This window comes from Protopterus annectens, chromosome 10.part0, assembly GCF_019279795.1.
Source record: "Protopterus annectens isolate FY-2018-M chromosome 10.part0, PAN1.0, whole genome shotgun sequence".
Taxonomy (NCBI): domain Eukaryota; kingdom Metazoa; phylum Chordata; order Ceratodontiformes; family Protopteridae; genus Protopterus; species Protopterus annectens.
The window spans coordinates 556831463-556852711 of record NC_056744.1 but is presented as its reverse complement, the minus strand read 5'-3'; positions in this window follow the sequence as shown (position 1 = coordinate 556852711).

The following is a 21249-nucleotide window of genomic DNA, read 5'->3' as shown; positions in this document are numbered from 1 at the left end:
GATATAACCATTTTATAGTAATCCAAAGAAACTAGACTGCATTTGAGGATAAGCCATAAATGGCTGGAACTTTGCATTTCCAAATAATGCAAAGCAAATCAGCATGATTTGTGCTGCATGCATTGAATGCAGTTGAATATCCTAGGGAACAATTATATTTCATAAAGGTTGTTAATTAAGCATTATTTATAATTATGAATTGGGTATGATACAATTTCTTAAGTAGAGCATGTTTTAAATTGATTTGCAGTATCATTTTATTTTATCATTATTATCTGCAAAACATTCTTTTGATTTTCAGTAGGGTTAGATAAAATAGGAATCATGCAATCTATAGTTAACAATTTATATGAATTGTAAATTGCTTTGCTGATATTAAAGAGATTAATATGTTTTTAAAAATTCAACTTTTTGATCTGATTGAGATCCATAGTTAAATTTAGAAGTTTAGAAGTTAGGAGATTTGATTAATAATGGCATATATCCTATTGGAGGATTTGATTTGAGCCTAATGACTGAATTTGAAGGGCCAGTGAGGAAGTCATCAATTGATATAACATTTATCAATTGTTGAGCAGATACATGTAACATCTTATTGTTTAATTTGATTTGCTGATTAAGATTTGTTTGCTGATAAAGATTAAGAATGTCCTCTATGTTAAGTAGATTTAGAAGACAAGAAGTTAATTTATCAAAAATTCTGAATTGTGAAGTATTTGAGATCTTTGGCCTTTAGTAAAGGAAGTGCATTGAGATTGTATTCATAGATTTTTAAACTGTTTGCTCATATTTTGACTCATGTGGGTACCCAGAGTTTGGATTTAGGATTAAATAATTTCATCAGTAGCCCTTTTGGGTTTATAATTAAGTAGTATACATAAAATCTTGTACTCTCAGATGTAAGTTTGCTGCATGTGATGCATATAAATTTGGGTGATCAAATGAATTTATTGTGAGTTAAAGTCAGATTGAAGTAACGTTAAATAATTCTAGAGAATTTGATAAATGAAGGATGCCATATAAAAAGTATTTTGTGGAATATATTTAATTTAGTTATAGTGACTTTAAAAAGAAAATAAAAGTCTAGATCTGTCCAACTTTTGAGGTTACACTTGTATGCAAACCAAGATTTACAAATATTAGCTTGGGGATTTAGTGTTTGGTCTTGCTAAAAAGTTATGCCTAGATATTTCAGGGATGCAAAATCTTCAATACAAAGTGATTCTATAAACCTGTAGATTGTTTAACAAGAAATATGATACATTTTTGCAGGTTATGTTTAAAACTGGAGTTCACTTAGAATTAATCTATGGGTTTAAAATGTTTGCAATATTCAAAAGAGGGCACATGAAATAAATATTAAGGCCATCTACATATCTATGTAGGCTGTTAAAGAAAGGTTTATATTGAATGGTTATGTTGCATCATAATATGTCATACAAGTGAGTGAAATTAATAGGGGTTCAATATATACATTATATACATTAAACAGAAATGGGATAAGGGGTAACTTTTTCTTACCCCATTTTAATTAGTATAAGCTCTAAATATAATTTATTGAAATAAAGGCAAGTTGGCAGAGTATTGCAAAGTATATGAATATGATCTATGAAAAATTGAGGGAAGCCAAATTTAGACATGACTGATCAAACAAAATTATGACCTATTCTGTTAAATGTTTAGAAGCATCTACTACTAGGGTGAGAACACTATTTTTTATTACAGTTCAAAATTTGTAACATTTTAAGTGCTATTTTGTAATTATTATCTTTTTTTTTTCTTGGAGAAATCCAAAATGAAGTAGGGATTGTCAGGAGTATTAGTGGTTTGTAATGATAGAGATATTTTGATGCTGATATTGATTAAAACAAAAGGCCTATAATTTGAAGGAATTCTAAAATCTGGTATTTTTCCGTTAAACCCCTACCACTTCGCGGTGCTGTGTTTTGCTGGTATTTACAAGATTTATGTTTGAAATTGAAACCTTGTTCCTATTTTCGGCATTTGCCCCCCCCCCTTATTTAATGCTCCGTCCTAATTTCTTGTACTAGGGGGTTGAGAGGTATATGCAGAATGACCTTTATTTGTCACATGCATAAATGAAGTCAGACCCAAACAGAACAGCTCAAAAAGCATGTTTTAAACACCAGGCTAACATACTTTCTTTCTTTCTTAATGGACTACAAGTTCATGCAATGAATAATGTCCTCTGGATCGATTACTACAGACCAAATATAGTTTGGTCTTGCCACAGCACATGTATCTGCCATTTGCTGCATCCTACCCTCCTTCATGGTTAAGTATGAGCTCGTATTCATACTCCAAGCTCTTAGCATTAATGCTGATCATCTCTTTTTCAATGTGTCATTGTTTACTTTTTTCAAGAAACGCACTCATTCCAGCAAAAATGCCGTTCATGATATCCCCTTTTATTTTTAGCAGTTCGTAAGCTATATCCTGTGTCCCTAGTAAGTGGGACACCTCATGGATGAAGGTGCCTTGTTGGGAATCTTTCATTAACATGGGAGGAATACACCAAAACACCAAACACAGGTACACAGTACTTCTGCCTTCCTTTATATCACTGGCAGTAACATAGGCAAATGCTCTGGGGAGCTCAGGATTAAATTTAAATGTTATTTTCTCAAACTTCTCCACTCCAGGAACTCTTTGGTTGTAATTACACAGGCAGGATGGAATACAGCAAGATGTGTGGCAGGGGTTTAATGGAAAAGTACCTAAAATCTTTATTAGGTTTTGGGATGTGTATGTTTGTTTTGGAATCACTATTAAGTTTAATAGCATTGCATAGATTAAGAAATATTTTAATAGTAATATTTGGGGGATTCAGCAAACTTCCATGCAGGAATAGCTTATTCCTGCATGGAAGGGACCGTTCCCATACAGCATGGCAGTGCACCATGAATATTAATGAAGGTGTGCTGCCATGCTGTAAAATGGACATGGTTCTGTATACGAGTGCAGGGGGTGTGCCTGAGAGCAGTGCTCTCACAATACACATGCCCCCTGCACACCAGAATTGCTGTATGACAATGTAAATTAGAGCAAGATCGCTCATTACACCTCCCAACCCATCAGGGTAAGAAATCTGGACAAAGCCTTAAATTAAAGTGGGACAAAGGGCCAAAAATAGGGGCAGTTTTTAAATATTGCTATTACAGACTTTGAAAGTTGATAGAATAACAGGCTTTGTATTAGCATGAATTTTTGGAAGGGTATGAAGAATCAAACGCACACCTCTCAACCCATCAAGGTAAGAAATCTGGACAAAGCCATAAGGGACAATTGTACCTACAAACCGAGAAAGTTGATAGAATAACAGGTTTAGCATTAGCATGGATATTCTGAAGGGTACAAAGAAAAAAAAAACGCAACAAATATTTTTTTTTTACATGTGCAATAAAGTTTAAGCATAGCTGTGTGGATGTGCCCATTACTTAGCTATGCTTAGCCCAGCTGAAAAGGCACGATAAGTTAAATACCAATGCACATCCATCATAAGCATTAGTGCAATAATGTACTTGTTAGAGCGTATGCTTTGATGTAGTCATTTACGGCTCAAGCCTCACCAATACTATTTCCATCTTGTATGTATAATCATTATAATTTTAATTTATTTGTATATTTATGTAGGAAGTAACTTATATTTTTCAACCAGAGTTGTGTATTAGGGCCAGATGTGAAGTGTCAGTGTAATAAAGTAGTGAAACCCCCATATAAACACAAGTGCCCCATAAAGTATAGTCACGCAAGAATAAATGTAATGAAAGCACATTGAGGGATGTCAGGGAAGGTAAACACATTTCTAATATGAATAAGGAATCAATCCCATACAGGTAGTAGTCCAATAAAATAAAACATAAGCAATGCTAAGCATTGCACAGCTATGCTGATCGGGTGTAAGCATTGTGCAAATATGAATGCTAAGCAATGAGCAGCCCAACTAAGTGGATTTCCCCATTGGTAAGCAGTGCTGTACCTGCCCCCTTAAGCACTGGCAACCTTAGCTAAGCAGGTTTGCCCACAGCTTAGCTTAGCTCAGCATATTCAAAACAGTCCAATTATTGCAAAGGTTGGGAAATGGGCTATATTTAAACCTCACAGGTGGGAATACAGCTCATAACTGGTTGTAGCTCCCCAATGTAGGCATTATGGCAGCTGTTGGAGAGGGAATGCGCTTTCAGGTGCAGTGCTGGGGCATACAGAAGTCCAAGGTCATGGTAGGACTCCTGGTAAAAAAAAAACATGATGTAAGACTGCTGCAGGACCATTACCAGGGCTCCCAATACAAAACAGAAGCCTGAGAAAGTCTTGCCCATGATCTCACCAGTGCCACTCGTATCCCTCATACTGGTGAGCAGGTCTGGCACCACTATGCCAACTTAAAACGGAGGAAGAGGGAGCTCTTGGAACAGTGGGTCCAAGAACCAAGACAGAGGGGTGATGTCCCAGCAATGTGTAAGTATTCATAGCAATAACTGTTTACCAAAGTCCAGCCTGTGTATGTGATAGATATGTATACCTAAATGTTTCCCTATTTTCATTAAAGCTCCAGCTGAATGGGATGCAAACCAGGAAGCCCATGCCAGTAGGTTGCAAAGGCTGTGTCGCGAGGCTGGTGAGTAACAATCCTGCTTGTAGTAGTCTTACCAAATAAATATAAAGGAGTAGAATTTCACCTTGCAGTATAAAACATATGTACGGTTTGTACTGAATAAACCAGACAATATGACACTAATAGTCCTATATATATGTCATATTTAAATAAAACTGTAACTGCCTGGCAATAAAGTTCTAAATCCTGGATTCGTTGTGTTTACTCTGGTATTGTATGACATGAAATGTTGCATTCACCAAGATCTGATATCTGAATAGTAATGTTGTGTTAACCACTGTTTCCTATTCTGTGCTACATAAAACAAATGTCTAGGAATGTCTGTATAAGAATGTTGTAATTACAAGTTCAGACTGTACAACCAACAGAGACTTAGAAAACATTGAAGAAAGAGACAGCAGTTTATCAGTAGCTCACTCTGATGAAACACAAATTGTTGTATTTTAGCAGACACAGCCATGGTTCAAATACCAGGAGTGGTAGTGAGCTGTATGCATAATTTCAACTAGGATTTTGTGAATATGTGGAGAAACAGTCAGTGAATGTTAACAACCATTCCCCCCACAAGCCTTCCAGGTAAGAGAAGTAGAAAGTAGCTATAAGAAGGCTGAAATATACATTGTGTACAGACATGCCACTGCCCAAACCAAGGCCATAGGTTATTGTAATAATACCTGTACAGTAATGACTAGAGCAATGGTCATTAAAGTTGTAAGTACTGCGAGGATATACAAGTTATTAATTGACACCCCCCCACCATATCTGCAATAATAATCTAAACACACAAATCAATGGGTATGTTTTACACCAAACTTACTGTTGGGACATGTGTCCTATTGTTCAATAAATACTGAAATGTGTTTCTATTAATGTTCCATATTGAAATACTATCATTGGTGGCCTGTTGCTATCAATGTAACATGCATGCCACTGTAATGGCAACTGCAGTTCAATATATGCATGTGCTCTGTTTGCTAAGCAACTGCTCCAAATCTGTTGTTTTGGGTTAATGGGAATATCTTTGCATGCTGTTATAAATAATCCTGGATTGTGTTGATGATTACTAACCCACATATGTTCTAAAACGGCAACAGCATATCACGTTTGGGAAAGCCAGTCCCAGCGGACCCACCTCTCCCACCTCATCTGGCTTTCACACCGGGCCACAGTACATCTAGGACCCACCCCAGGACCTCCCTGTCTGCTGGTCCTGTACCACCTTTGAGTGGAACCACCTCAGGGGATGGGGCTCTTCCCCCGCTGGGGGCGGACATGATACTGCCACCCAAAGCCAGGTCTGAGGTCTGGTGTGTAGCGAGCTCCACAGAGAATTGGAAGATCTGCTATGCCAGCTTGAGGGCTGCATGGCACAATTAGAGGGTCAGCCTGCCCCTCCTGCACAGCCCCCAGTACACCTACCTTAAGGGCCGTAAAGGTACCGTGATTACTGCCCATGGGTGGGGACCACAGTCCACTGTAACCATTTGGGGTCTTGTGGGCTTCCGATTTCCAAACACCCCTCCCCATCTGAGGTGTTTACCCCCCACATGTGTCATATACTGCCACTATATGCTGTCTTGTCTGTCTTGTCTGTCTTCCTACTCAACCTACCACCCCAAATATATCTATTATCCTTCCCCAACATCTCACTCTCACCTTAAAAAAAGGGCTATCTGTACCCAAAAAAAGATTTTGCCCAATACATAGCTGTCCATGTCACACATGTGTCCACTGGACACATGCAATCTGGTCTAACTGGCTTCACAACACATTGTTGTCCTCATCCCCTCTCTCAGGGGTTTGAGTGTCCAAATATACCTCCAAATTTAGTATATATCCACAGCTGTTGCTGTACAAGAAATACACCCGTCCTGCACATCCCTAGCTATTTTCCCTACTGTCTTTCCCTCTGCATGCCCCATTTTAAACCATTTTTCTATCACCACTTTTTTCTTTTCTTTTAAAGAAATTAGTGTGGGAGTAAGCAGGAGTAATCTGTTTTAAGCAGCAGTAAGCGGGTTTGCACATGTTTGCACAGTGCTAAGCTAAGCCTACATAGATTAAGCAAGAATTGGTTTAACCATGTTGTAGTACAGCTTAGCTCTGCACAAACCCATGCAAACCTGCTTACAACTGCTTAAAACTGATTTAATCACCCTGTCAAAATCAGCCACTGTTTTGGCCAACAACAAAATAATCAGCCCTACCCAGTTCTCTGCACACCATAGACAGAGCAATATGAGCTATATTACTGAATGTTTTTTTTAAATGTTTACAATATATAAATATAGATATGTATGATGACAGATACATATGAAAAGTGTATACATCAGATATATGCAGCTGTACATACGAAATTAGACATATATAATCTGTACATATATATCATAAAATAATATATATATATATATGTGTGTGTGTGTGTGTGTGTGTGTGTGTAGATATCAAAGAAGATATATACTGATATATCAATAGTCATATATTACAAAAAAATATATATATATATTTGCAAAGATAAATAAATATTAACATAATATATACATACATGTAAATATATATCTAGGTACAGATCTATATATATATATATATATATATATATATATATATATATATATATGTATATATATATATATATATATATATATATATATATATATATATATATATATGTATACATACATAAATATACATATACAGATATATGAATAAATCAGTCCACCACTATAGTGGTGGACTGATTTATTCATTTATCTAGTTTGTGTGTGTGCATATACAGATATATATATATATATATATATATATATATATATACTGATATATACAGATATGCATACATACATATATATGCATACACACACACACACACACACACACACACACACACACACACACATATATATATATATATATATATATATATATATATATATATATATATATATATATATATATATATATTTATGTGCATAATATGTACTGGAGTCATACCCAGCACCATACCTCCCCACCCCTAAGTGGGGGGGGCAATACACCAACACTAGGGACATAATGTAAGTCCTGCAGGTATAAATGTAGAATGTTATACAGAAACAGGATGTGTGTCAACATACATGTTCAGAAGGATGTCAGTAATGAAACCATAATGTATGTCATCATATACCGACCGACATCCTCACATGATCACAGTGATTTACCACAGGAAGGAATAAAACAATACTGTTCAACAGACCAGAAATATGGGCAATAATCGTGGACAGGTGGTAACCCAAACTAATCTGCAAAACAAAGGATACTCTGCTGTCTTGGCCAAAGCCTTCAAGTAGTACAACAGTAAAAAAACACACTTGCCTTGAAAACAAGAAGCAATCAACACCTAATTATAGACTTAGTTAAACAGCCTTCAGTTACACTCTGTAGTTAACCCGCTGTGGGGAAATGTATCACGTTACAAAGTAAATAGATCATTTATGTAACAATGCTTTACTTCAAAATGTACTATCACACTGTCAAACAAAACTGTGTACAACACAGTAAGCTCTATCCCACCAATGTCCCCATGTTGAAATGTATGAAAATGTACAGACATATACCTTAATGTGTCTTATTAGTAATATCCCTTGCGTGTTCTAACAGCCTAGGTTAAAAATATTTAATACCCCTCCCCCATAAAATGTCTTACAAGGCCATATAAGAGGGTTCTCTATACACTGACCTCTTGGTTGTACAGGGTCACACATATTGTCTTGATTGTTGCATTGCCATGACACTGATACGGGTACTACAGTATGCATGATTATCAGGTAGTAATCAGAAAAGTGTACAACTGTGTTATGAGCCACTGCCCATGCCTACCACTAACAGCTATATCAACACCCATATAATTAGATAGCCAAAGTGTACACACCCTGTAGGAATGCCAGGTGTGTGTCCTATATGCCAATGAGACCACAGAACATCATTTCAAAATGTTTCTCACCTCAAATGTGACCCATAACCTGTACAATTCTATTGAAAAAAGAAACAAATCTGTTTAAAGGAAGGTGAGCAACCATTGCCAAGTGGAGATGTGTTATGATGTTGAGAGTACAAACCAAGACAAATGAATGCTGTAATCATCTCAGCAGGTTTTTACACAACATATCATTTTAAGGGTGTGCACACACATTCAGCTGGCTTACTGTAATGAGTATTATTTCCCATATGTTTTCTCAGAACAGATTATGTTTTCAATTGGAATGAGCAGGCTATGGGTCACATTACAGGTGGAGATTGTGTTGAAATAAGAATCTGTGGGGTCATGTTTCAATCGCACAAATACCAGGCATTGTAACTAGGGAGTGTACACTTTATATCCACTGTAGCCAAATGGAATCAGCAGTACCTGACCTGTAAACCCAGCCTCCACCAACAATAGAGTAATCTCCCTTTGTGGACAGTAGCAATACACAAAGCACATAATATGTTGCTATAGTGGCTGTACAGGGACACATAAGTGCATACCTATTGCAGAACATCCACCATGCCCATCAGTGGGCTGTTGCCATTGCAAGGGATTGGCTAGCCATAGGAGTGGGTCAAGCCATCCACCCCCCCCCCACTGACACATGCCAAGGAGCTCCTCACCAGCCTTGGGGCACCTGCCCTCAAGACAAGCCATGAAGTGGAAGACTGCATTGTGGAGGTGGGTACCACCCACGCAATGGATGAGATTTGTGCAGGTAAGGCCCCAGTGCATATCACTAGAACACTGTTGTTTATTCATCTTTATCTGTAAAGTATCTACATGCATATGTCAGATAAGATAGTATGTTGCTGAAGTGTAGTAATGCACATATGTGCATAATCCTTAGTATTGTGGTTTGTACTGTTGATGTGCTGAAATGCTGCTTCCACCCTGTACCAATGCCACAGATGTACTGACATTACTTTTCTCCCACAACTATTTAGATACCTCTGGTATACAACTAGGACAGCAGCCTGTAGCTGGTGAGTATGGTGTTGTTTTGTTCAGGTTTGCCAATACACCGACCATGTTAAGGCCATACTGCTTGCCATGCACACATTTAACTCACCTACACATTATGCATACTGTACATGTTCATTGTTGTTGGTGTTAACTGCACTGCATCACAGTGGTCATCATAGTGACATATCTGCAGGGTATGTAAGATTCCTGCAGTATACCTCACAAACTGTCAGTGCAAGATGTGTGGACAAAGATAAACAAAATGGTGGGAGAAATGGTGTACAGTAGGGACATGTATGAAACATTACCATTATACAGTGGATACAACAGTTTATACACCACTATTACAATGGCAACTGTTCCTAAAATATACAGCGGCAGACCACAATAACACATTCCACACCTTTTACAACCTGTAATGTGGTCCTGACATGATCTATTAATGTGTAATATAGAATCCCATGTTAGGACAACAAATATGGGGTATACAAACCTTACAAAACACCGGACACATATGTCTGCACACACTCCAAATGACATATTGTCGAGACAGCTTGTCATGTACTGAAAGTATCCAATCTTCTTGAGTACACACCTGCCATCAAGTACAGGGCCACAATGTCACACCAAGTAATGGTCTGCTGTCCAAGATGTATGTCCATGACATTTGCCCAGTCACCTACAACAGAGTCAGCCATGGCTTGCACACATCTTACAAAGCATGAAATGGATCCCATATCTGAAAGGTAGGAGTCAGGAGTGGGAAAAGTAACCTTACCTCACCTTTGCATATACCATGGCAAACAGTGCAGACAGTGATCTAGAGGTGTATTAAATATGGGACAACAGTGATGTAGAAAATAAACAGATTCCCATCCAAAACAAATCATAAAACATGTTGCAAACAGGTCATGGAGGCTAGCCAGAGACATGCAGCAACACTGATGGAATTGCAGGAATGTCTAGCAAGTACTGCCTGTGTCGAGAATCTGCAGGATTCTGCATAAATGTGGCCTATGGGTTAGGGTAATCAGACAGAAGATGTGTCCCTCAAGAAACATCATCCAGGGATCTGTACAGGTAGCATAAGCATAACATCAAGTCTCCCAAAGGCATGTGTTCCAATCTGTAATGTTGTCATGAGACTATGGCTCAAACCTACAGACAGTATTCATAAAGATATGTGTGGTACATAAGCAACACCACACTCCACCTCAGGACCACCATCCCCAGCTTTTAGCTTATTGATGCCTGTGTACACTTTTAGGGTTGCTGTTCATTAACTGGGACTAGTCTGGTAGACATGGTGGGTGGAATTTGGAACACTGCAAAATAACACTCATGTGTGGCCCATAGTTGTCAGGCATCTGCAGTAAGGCTGAGGATGGGGAGGGGTGTAGGTGTCAAAAACAACAGTGAACTGAAGCATACATACACAGAATGGCTCTATTTGAACACAGTAAAGGTTACAAATTGTGCCAGACATAACCCAGACTCTACTGCAATAGTGAAGCCAGCGTGTGACCTCCAAAGGCTGTGCACATGAGCTGACCTTGCAATCTGGCAGAGTTCGGGGACCTTTGTAGGGTAGACAGACCAAAATAATGTATAGCAAGGATGGGCCATGCTAGTATACCCCTTCCAGGAATAGTGAATGCTGTAGGTCACTTAACAGGCGCTTCAACAAACCATTGTTTTAAGGGTGTGCACACTTATGCAACACAAATATTGTATGCATCACATTCATCAGCTCCATGACTAACACATTTGTTTGATACTGCATTGGGTTGCATAGGTCATATGTCACATATCAGGTGGGTGTAATGTTATCAGATGCAGTATTGTGGACCCATAGTATATCATAGAAGAGACTGGCATTTCAACAGGGGTGTGTACACTCTTCATATCCACATGAAGCTTTGAAGGTTGTCAGTGTAACTGGATTTTATTGCACATACATGCACTGCTGATGATGAGCTCTGTAAATCAAAGGTCAGGCATTAATTATTGACATCAGACCTCATTGTATCCCAGTTATGTGTCAGACAAACACATAGGAGCTGTGAGCAACATGGCAAACATAACTGCCAGACATATTCAGCAATGGTCTGTACACTTGTGAGGTACGATGCACAGTACAAGTGCACAGCAATAATGTGTATGTGGGTGCAGTGTGTTCCAGGGGAAGGGGCATCACCTACTAACACAACTCAAGCATCACAGTGATGTATATTGTTGATAATAAGGATTACAAATTTATGCAGTGCATGTTTTTGACTGCCATATGCCATGCATGTCAACTCTCGGGTAATGAAAGGTCTGTGTAATATCTTTGTGCCACATCACCTCTAAGTGTATGCATGTGTGTGTTTGTGTGTGTTTGTGTGTGTGTGTGTGTGTGTGTGTGTGTGTGTGTGTGTGTGTGTGTGTGTGTGTGTGTGTGTGTAGATGTAAACCATAACATATAGGTCTTAATTTAGATGTCTTGTATGCCTCTCACAGGTGGCGAAGTGGGTCAGGGTCCATCCTGCAAGCAAACTGATGTTAGTGCCCATATAAACTCTGATGATGATAGGCATAGTGAGGCACAGGCAGGATTGTCAGGGTGTGCATCTCTGCTATTAGTTGGCATCCCACTTTTATGTACCCCCATCCCCACACAGTCACAATGCCCACACATACCTCATCACCAGTGGCCATATATGAGGGACAGTTTGTGGGTGGTGTAATGGGACAGGAACATGTGGTGACTATGGAAAGTGTGCCTGTACACATCAGCCATAGCCAGATGACTGGTAGGGTCCCCCATAGGCAGATGGACAGGGGTGCTTATAAGAGGGCTGCTGGCCATCATGCCACTGGCAGAAGTGCCACAGCGAGTGCCACCAGGCACATGTTTTGGCCCATCATGGAGGCACGGGCACATATGGAACGTTACACCAGAGATGGTCTGAGGCTCCAGTGGACTACTCTTCCTGCTGTATATGACTATATCCATGATCATGAAGATGTCCACTGTTATTTTGCAGGGTTCATGGATAGACAGTTGGGTGAGATGGTGGAAATCCTCAACCATGTGGTGTCTGTGTTACAGCATGTGGTGGGAGTACGGCATTGGCCACATGGACATAGGTCAGCAATACCAGCAAGTGGAGGTCTATGTGAATGTGTGACATCTCACTGCTGCTCCTGTAGTAGCAGTGCCAGCACCACAATGTAGCAGGCCATGTGCACGTGGTCCTGGCCAGTCTCAACAGGGATGCAGATCCAGCAGACAAATGGCATTGTCAGGGGAGAGTACCATAACTTGGCTTCTGCCTGATGGTGCCCGTGCAACCCCTGACAGGTGCAGTTCCTGTGTCCGTGGTCGGACACAGTGAACTGTACACCCTGCCATGTACAGTACACAGCTGTACAACATATACCTGCATAGGGCAGCAACATGGTAGAACTATGTGAATCCTTACACACACACATCATCATCATAGTTAGGGCACCTCCATATCTACACACACCATGTCTGCACAGACCATTTAATTAACAAACCCCTAACGCACACACATGATGTCAACCAAATGGCTCAGCCTAGGCCTCTGGCATACCCACACCACACCCTGTGCATATGATGATACCTGTTGCACATCCCTGTCATCCATACCATTGTTGCCGGGCCATGCTAATATGGTTCTGATGCACAGGGTGTATGTACAACAGTTTAGCAATGTAATGCTGTTTAAAGTGTTGTCAGCTGGAATGTTTCATGTTTACATGTCAGGGTGTGTAGCTGTCCAGCCATGATGCATTATTGCTGTTATTAACACTGACTGAATGTGGTCTCCATAATGCATTCTGTTTGTGTTCTAGGTGTCTGTGTGTCAGGAGGATGTTGGTCTGATGTCCTTTCCTACAAGGGATGTGGCACTGTGGTAACATATTGACTGTGTAATATCCTGGGTACAGCTGAACACAAGTGACAGGTCTGTATAAGAGTTACTGCATGTGCAACATGGCTGATAGGTCTGAGGGGTGTATGCAGGTGAGTGCATGGTGGCTGATGTAAGCAGTTGTTCTACAGTGAACATTGGTAAGTGTACTGGGTGGCACACACAAAATGTTTGTGAATAAAACACACACACACGTGGGCTTTTGTGTTGATGCAGTACACATAGAATACTGTTCACATGGATGTACTTCATTGTGCAGAGAACTCATGTTGGCATTTGTAATTTCACCAAGACCAAATTGCCAAAACATCACATCAGTAAATAATCATTCCACCAAATTTAGTTTAATTGGAAATGGTACTGGCAGGGTATATGTCCTTTTCCCCAATTTACTGCAGTCCTGGAGTTGGTATACATAGCTGTGCTGATGTGGGGGACACAGTCCCCTACACTGGAGGGTGTGGGGTGGTGTAGACCACACATAGTGTGATTAACAACTACTTAACCTCTTAACATAAACTGGACAGTATAACAGCATACTAAGTGGGGGGATATGCACACTACCCCCAATTTGGGTGTCTGTGCCCAAAACAACCATACCCAACTACGTATACCAACTCCAGCATTGTAGTGGGGGAAAGGGGCATTTACACATCCACTACTATTTTTGATGGAATGATTTTCCCCAAGATGATTGCTTTGCATTGTTGCTATTTGCCAGTTAGTTATGGACAGATGATCTCCTGGGAAATATATTTTCTGGAAACTGAAGTAGATCCCTTTACATACACCCACACTTACTTTGCAATACTGGATTAGAACCCCTACATAGGAACTTATTGCTACTAATGTGTTTGGCCTTAATTGCACACACCACAGAGCTTGTAGGGTGAGGTGTGTCCCAAGCTTCCTGTAAAGTGAACAACATCACCATGCCTTGTACAGTATGGTGATGGGGGATGTACTGGGTGTTAATGGTTAATGCATAGTATAATATACTGTGATATACACATTGACAAACACATATATTCATAGACACATTTGACAGACCTGAGTTTAGCAGTGTTGACTACCTTGTCAGTGAGTCCATACTGTTACAAATATTTTGACCCCAGCACATGCATCATTGGGCTGAAGAATGTCATCATTTACCTGTATGGTTGATGGTCACAACGGAGCTCATACAGTGGACCTTGGGACATGTATTGGGGTTACCATGGTGTAAAGGCAGTATACCCAGCATCCCCACCCCACATTGGATATTGTACTCACTGAAACCCATGATAATGCTCTGAGATATCCACAATCACACATTGACCAGGACTGAAATACAAACTCTTGTCTAGCTCATTATTGCTACTACAGGGATATGCATTTATTGCACACACCACAGGGATAGTAGGGTGAGGGTTTGTTATGGCTCTCCTAATTTCAGCAACATTACCATCCCTTATAATGTATGGCAAGGTTTAGTGTGTTTGGAGGATGTGGCCTAGGAATGCTGTCTCCTACAAATATGCACACTCACACACAATTTCACACACACACACAAACACACACACACACACACACACACACACACACACACACACACACACACACACACACACACACACACAATCACATTTGCCAGGACTCAGAGGGAAACCCATGCCTATCTACCCATTTGTAGAACACATAAACACTGTTATACCCAGTGATGCACGCAAACACATTTGTCAGTATTGAGGTCTATAGGTGCAGGTGTTCCTAGGTGTGTACCAGGCTAATGTCCATGGTGAGATGAGAAGAGTAGGGCATGTGCTTACACTGGTCTCATGGCACCTGATATTTGTCAGCAGGCCATCTATCAACTGATGCCACTTGAGTGATCCCCAGGGAGGCAGTTATATTCAACATCCACTCATCTTGTTTTCTCTTGAGGAGGGCCAGTGAGGTGCTCCAATTGACATGTATGCAGCACATATTGCATAACATGGCCAGTGTCTGGGTTAGGGAACTGTACCCAAACATGTTCTGTTGAATGTGGTAGTCTGGCTGAGGTATCCATGGCATGTGGTGCATACAGACTGGGTATTCCTAGCGGTGGCATTCATAACACAGATGGGCAGACATGTCAGTGTCAGTCAATCAGAGATTGCCTGTAAGAAGCCAAGATGAATACCTGACATCTGCACATCTGTATAGAAGACAGACAGAAAGCAGATAGGCAACAGGATATGCATTAGAATGAATGTTTTGACAGATAGACATGTCTAAGACTGATAGGTATGCCATTGCTACATTATAACAGTCCTCAACGACATGTCCATAAAAACATGGTAGTCGACATTTACTATCAACATAACAGATCAATATCCACTAGGAGATACATAACCACATACAGCTCAAACACCAAGTACACAATAGTTAGTACTCAGAGTCCAGCTTTGCATGCAGGGGTGGACCTCTGCAGGGTTTGACTACTGTTGGCATTGTAATGTGACATTAGGACGTATGGGTCCTCAATATGAAAATGTAGCAAAATCCGCCCTCCCATGGATCCTGTTATTACACAATCACACCAACACCCACACAGGATACTGATGACATACACACACTTACACACACACACACACACACACACACACACACACACACACACACACACACACACACACACACACACACACACACACGCACACACGCACACACGCACACACATGCCAGCACTGAGTTTTGAATCCCTTCTTAGCTATGTATTGCTACTAAAGCATTACCCATTTATCACATGTGCCACAGAGCACATATGTTGGAGAGCTATCCAAAGGTATCTTTGAAGGTGAGTGACATCAACAGCAGTGCTAAAGGAGGAGTAAGGGAAGTGCAGTAAGTGTGAATGTCCATGAACTCAGGTGTCAACAAAGACACACACAAACATTTTTACTGTTGCCAGGACCAGGATTAGAACTCCTACTTAACTAGTTTGCTACACTATGGTATTATGCAGTTATCACATGCAGCACTGAGCTTATATGTTAGAGAGCTGTCCAAAGGTATCTTTGAAGGTGAGTGACATCAGCTGCAGTGCTAAAGGAGGGGTAAAGGAAGTGTAGTAAGTGTGAATGTCCACAAAATTAGGTATCAACAAAGACACACACACACTCACACATTTTCACAGTTGCCAGGAGTAGGATTAGTACTCCTGCCTAACTAGTTTGCTACACCATGGTATTACACAGTTATCACAAGTGCCATGAAGCTTATATGCTAAAGAGCTGTTCAAAGGTAAGTTTGAAGGTGAGTGACATCAGTTGCAGTGCTAATGAAGGGGTAAGGGAAGTGTAGTAAGTGTGAATGTCTACAAAATCAGGTATCAACAAAGACAAACACACTCTCACATACATTTTTACAATTGCCAGGACCATGATTAGAACTCCTACCTAACTAGCTTGCTACAATATAGTATTACACAGTTACTACACACACCACAGAGCGTATGAACTGATATTTTGCTAATGGGTTATTTCTAGGTGACTGACATCAGCAGGAGTGCTGACATGGGCAATGGAAAGTGCAGTGTGTGAATGGGCCATAAATCATTCCTCTGGAAACACACACTCATTCACACACAACTTCACATTTGACAGGACTGAGTTTACAAATGCTACATGAATACCTATGTGTACTATCATGTTACACAGTTATCACAAGCACCACAGTCACTATAGGGCTGAGGGCTACCAAAAGGAATCTCTACAGTGATTGACATCAGCACATCATATGATATAGGCCAATTGGATGTGTAGTTGCTGGGACAGGCCTCATAATGGAATTTTCTCTGTCACTGCCTGTCTCTCTCTTCCCCACATCTGTGTGTGTGTGTATGTTTGACATATCATAGTCTGTTGGTCTTAGATATGTGTGAGTATTCCTATCCAATGTGTGTGTGAAGCATAAATGGTGTGTAATTTGGTGTGCGTGCACAGACATCTGCAAATGACAAATATATATAGTCCACTGTGATGTCAGACATGGGCTTCATTTCTCTAAATGCAGGAGCATGCCCAGTATGACCTTCTGTACTGAGTGTATGAATCCATTCCAGGTAGGTTTGTACTCCAGTCCAGGGTTTGGTGTTCTACAAATATATCTGTAGATAGGTTGGCAATATGGAGTAACAATGGATGACAAATAGGGGGATACTGTGACTACTGCTGTCTGTGCTGCTTGTGTTACATGGTTGGTGTTAGCAGAGATATTCAGACATATGTACTGTTTTACACTGTGATGTATTGTCATCAACTACTGACATATAAGATTATTTGCTCACAGTTATTTACCAGGAAATACAAGATGAATGAAGCTGAGTCCAGTATTGTGGTCCACAGCCTACACATTCTTGCACACTCCTGCTATTCTGCAGGTAGCTACAGACACTTGCTGATGGGTCTGGGTAAATGGTCCAGCACCTTGGTAGTATGGTGGCTGAGGGTCCCCTTCTTGTACATATATCGACTTAACAGAGTGGCCATATCCAGCTGTGGCCATACCTCTCAGCTGTACAGATTCACCCAGGTTACCCAGAGGCAGGACTCATATATCTGGTCAATTACCCTTCACATTGTGGTTTACTAGCAGGTTTGTAGCCACCCATTCCTGGGTTTGCAGGCAGGGGTAGTATGGGCACACATCAGAGTTTCAGCTTCTACCCCCCCCCCATTATTCTATCCTCTTCCTAACATTATGCGAGTGATAGCTGAGAAGTATCCCTATAGTTGGCCCTTCGTCCCAGCGGTATTTATGGGTTGGCCCACAGTTCATGCAGTAGGGCATGGAGGGCATGCTACTGGGATTTGTCAACATGGCCTTGCATTTGTGTTGTGCTGACTGTGTTAGGTTGTTAAATAAATCCAAAAACAGGTTAGAAAAACCAGAAACGCAGTCCAAGAAGGGTCAGTTAACACTATTTATTCAGGTATTAGGCTGATGAAAAGCACTTAAACAGTGGAATAAATAGTGTTAACTGACCCTTCTTGGACTGTGTTGCTGGTTTTTCAAACCTGTTTTTGGATTTATTCAGTTTCTTGCCTTGTTTGTGTGTTAGGTTGTTAGTTAGGTCCCCGTGAGATACCATACACTGGCACTACGGGTGAGGCAGAGGCCTTTGACAGGGGACTATAGGGCATTTGGTAGTGATGTAGGCCATCTGTAGCAGGACAGTGCATTCTGTCACTCCTACATTCCCAGGCTGCGAGCCTGTGGATTACCCTGGGGTGACTAGGTAAGAGTGCGAGGTGTTAATGGCAATACATCCTGTCCATATTGATCCATTGGTCTGGATGCAGGCAGGGTGCTGCTTACAGCTAGGGACACACCTGCATAGGACACGTCTTCAGCATGTTGTATTCTGTGGGTATCCCCATACAGATCTGGGGTCATACTGTACTCCTTCCCAACAGCAAGGAAATGACCTGTGATCAACCTATGGCTGATAGTGGGATGAGCTTAGTTCATGTGTGGTATGGAAGCTACTTGCAGCTGACTCACAGATATATCTGGGAATTTCCCCTTATGCTGCTTTGTGTAGCATAAGAGGAAGGTCCCCTTATGCTGCCTTGTGCAGGGACATAGGCAGTCTCTCATTACTTCATAACTGTGCCTTTTAGGAGCTGCCAATGATTGTCCAGACTACACTAGTATTCCATACTACACTGACAACTAATGTGCTGCTAACTTGTAAGTACAATTCCAAAGATGTGTGCAGTTGACATTTATATTTTATGCACTCTGTCTAGGGTACTTCCACCTCTATATTGTGTGCACATATGTGCCCACATTCTTGGCATGTCCATCTTTCAGATGGTGACAGATTTTAGACATCTAGACAGTGTGCTGCTGACATGGGTATTGCTGAGAAGCATTGCGGTTGGCACTGCAGTTGTCAGAACATGGCCCTGACAACCGCAGTACTGCCCATAGGCCACCAAGGCACAACCCTCCATGCCTACATGCTGACCACTTCCAGACAATATTGAGCACACAACAAACAAACACACGGACCTCTACATATTTACACTTGCAACATACTATCCTGCAGATTGGGCCAGCTCATGTAATCTGTGCTCCACTGTTGTTACTCTCAAACTTACATGTTACAGCATTTCTACATAGGATTGGGGGGGGGGGGGCACACCTGACAATGTTAAACATTTGCTATGACTATACTGGTATTTCAGGTACTCTGTTAGCTTCCATTTCATATTCTATTCTGACCTATCGTGTAGACTGGAGGCATATCAGTAGTGTACAGATCTTATGTTTTATTGACCTACATGTCCATTTCAGACTTCTTACCCTTCAGAACTAACATACAACTGCCAGACCTATTGTAGTCTGTCAGTGTAGGTCTGGAGGGGGGCTGTTCACCTTTGCCATTATTTGGAGGCCTTAGCCCAGACTTTTTCTATGGTCATCTACACCTGTCCTGCTGGCTGAACCTGGTAGTGGGTATGTGAGCCTCACTGACATGTGTGTGTGTGTCCTATGGACACACACAGTTATTTGGGCCACCAATGTACTGTGGTGGGATTTGTCACCTTGTTTAGTACTGCCTAGTATGTTGACACCGGTATTTGTTATGGATTTCATGCTGTCCATATAGGTGTCCACTATTTGCTGCCATCCCATTCAGCCTCCTGATTCCCTTGCATGCTCACGTCCATACTATACATACAACTATCAGAACATACTACTCCATTCAGTAATTGATAGGTAGGGTGACTTACCTTTTGTCTGGGCCAGTATTGAGGATGGTGCTGGAGGGCTGACTATGTCGGATGCACATAGTACACTACCTATACATGGTAAAGCACAGGTAGTGTCATGTTTGGCATCCCTTTTACTGCATGTGCGAGTCACGGAGAGGTATTATTCCCTTGGCCCCAGCCATGTCAGTGTATGTGCTATGCATTGCCTCTTTGCCAAGGCCTGGGCATACTGGGCATGCCTCCTTCTGCCTACAGGGGCAGGCTCAGGATGTTCATCTTCCAAGTCCCTCTGTGCCTGTGCTGGCCTTGGCAATGGTGGGGTGCTGTTCCTGCTGCAGCTGTTTCCACAGTATCATACTGTGTAGCATGGCACATACTATGAACGTTTGTGTACATGTAGTTGGAGAGTATTGCAAGGCTCCACTGGATATGTCCAGGCCGTGGAACCATGACTTGAGCGTCCCAAACATACGCTGTATTATGATTCTGGTTTGTGCGTGCACATCATTATGGAGTTCTTGTTCAGACGTGTGTAAATTTCTGAGGGGTGTCATCAGCCACAGCTCCAGTGGGTAGCCAGCATCCCCCACTAGGTGGCCATATGGGATGTCCCCACTGGCAAATAACTGGTACAGCTGTGTCATATGCCAGATGTGGGAGTTATGATAGCTTCCAGGGCTGCCAGCACACACATTCAAGATAATGCCCTGGGAATCACACATGACCTGCCAGTTGCTGGAGGGGAAGCCCTTGTGGTTTATGTAGACCCTAGTATTAAAGTAATGAGCCAGCAGACTATGGCAAACTGTTTTATTACCAAAATTTCATGTCAAACATGAAAGATAGAGACAAAAACAGACCGGTGTCGGCTATAAGGTTGACAATGCCTTCATCAGTGTTATACAAAACATAATTTCAATAGCTTCATTTTATAGTAGACATGTAAATAATCTG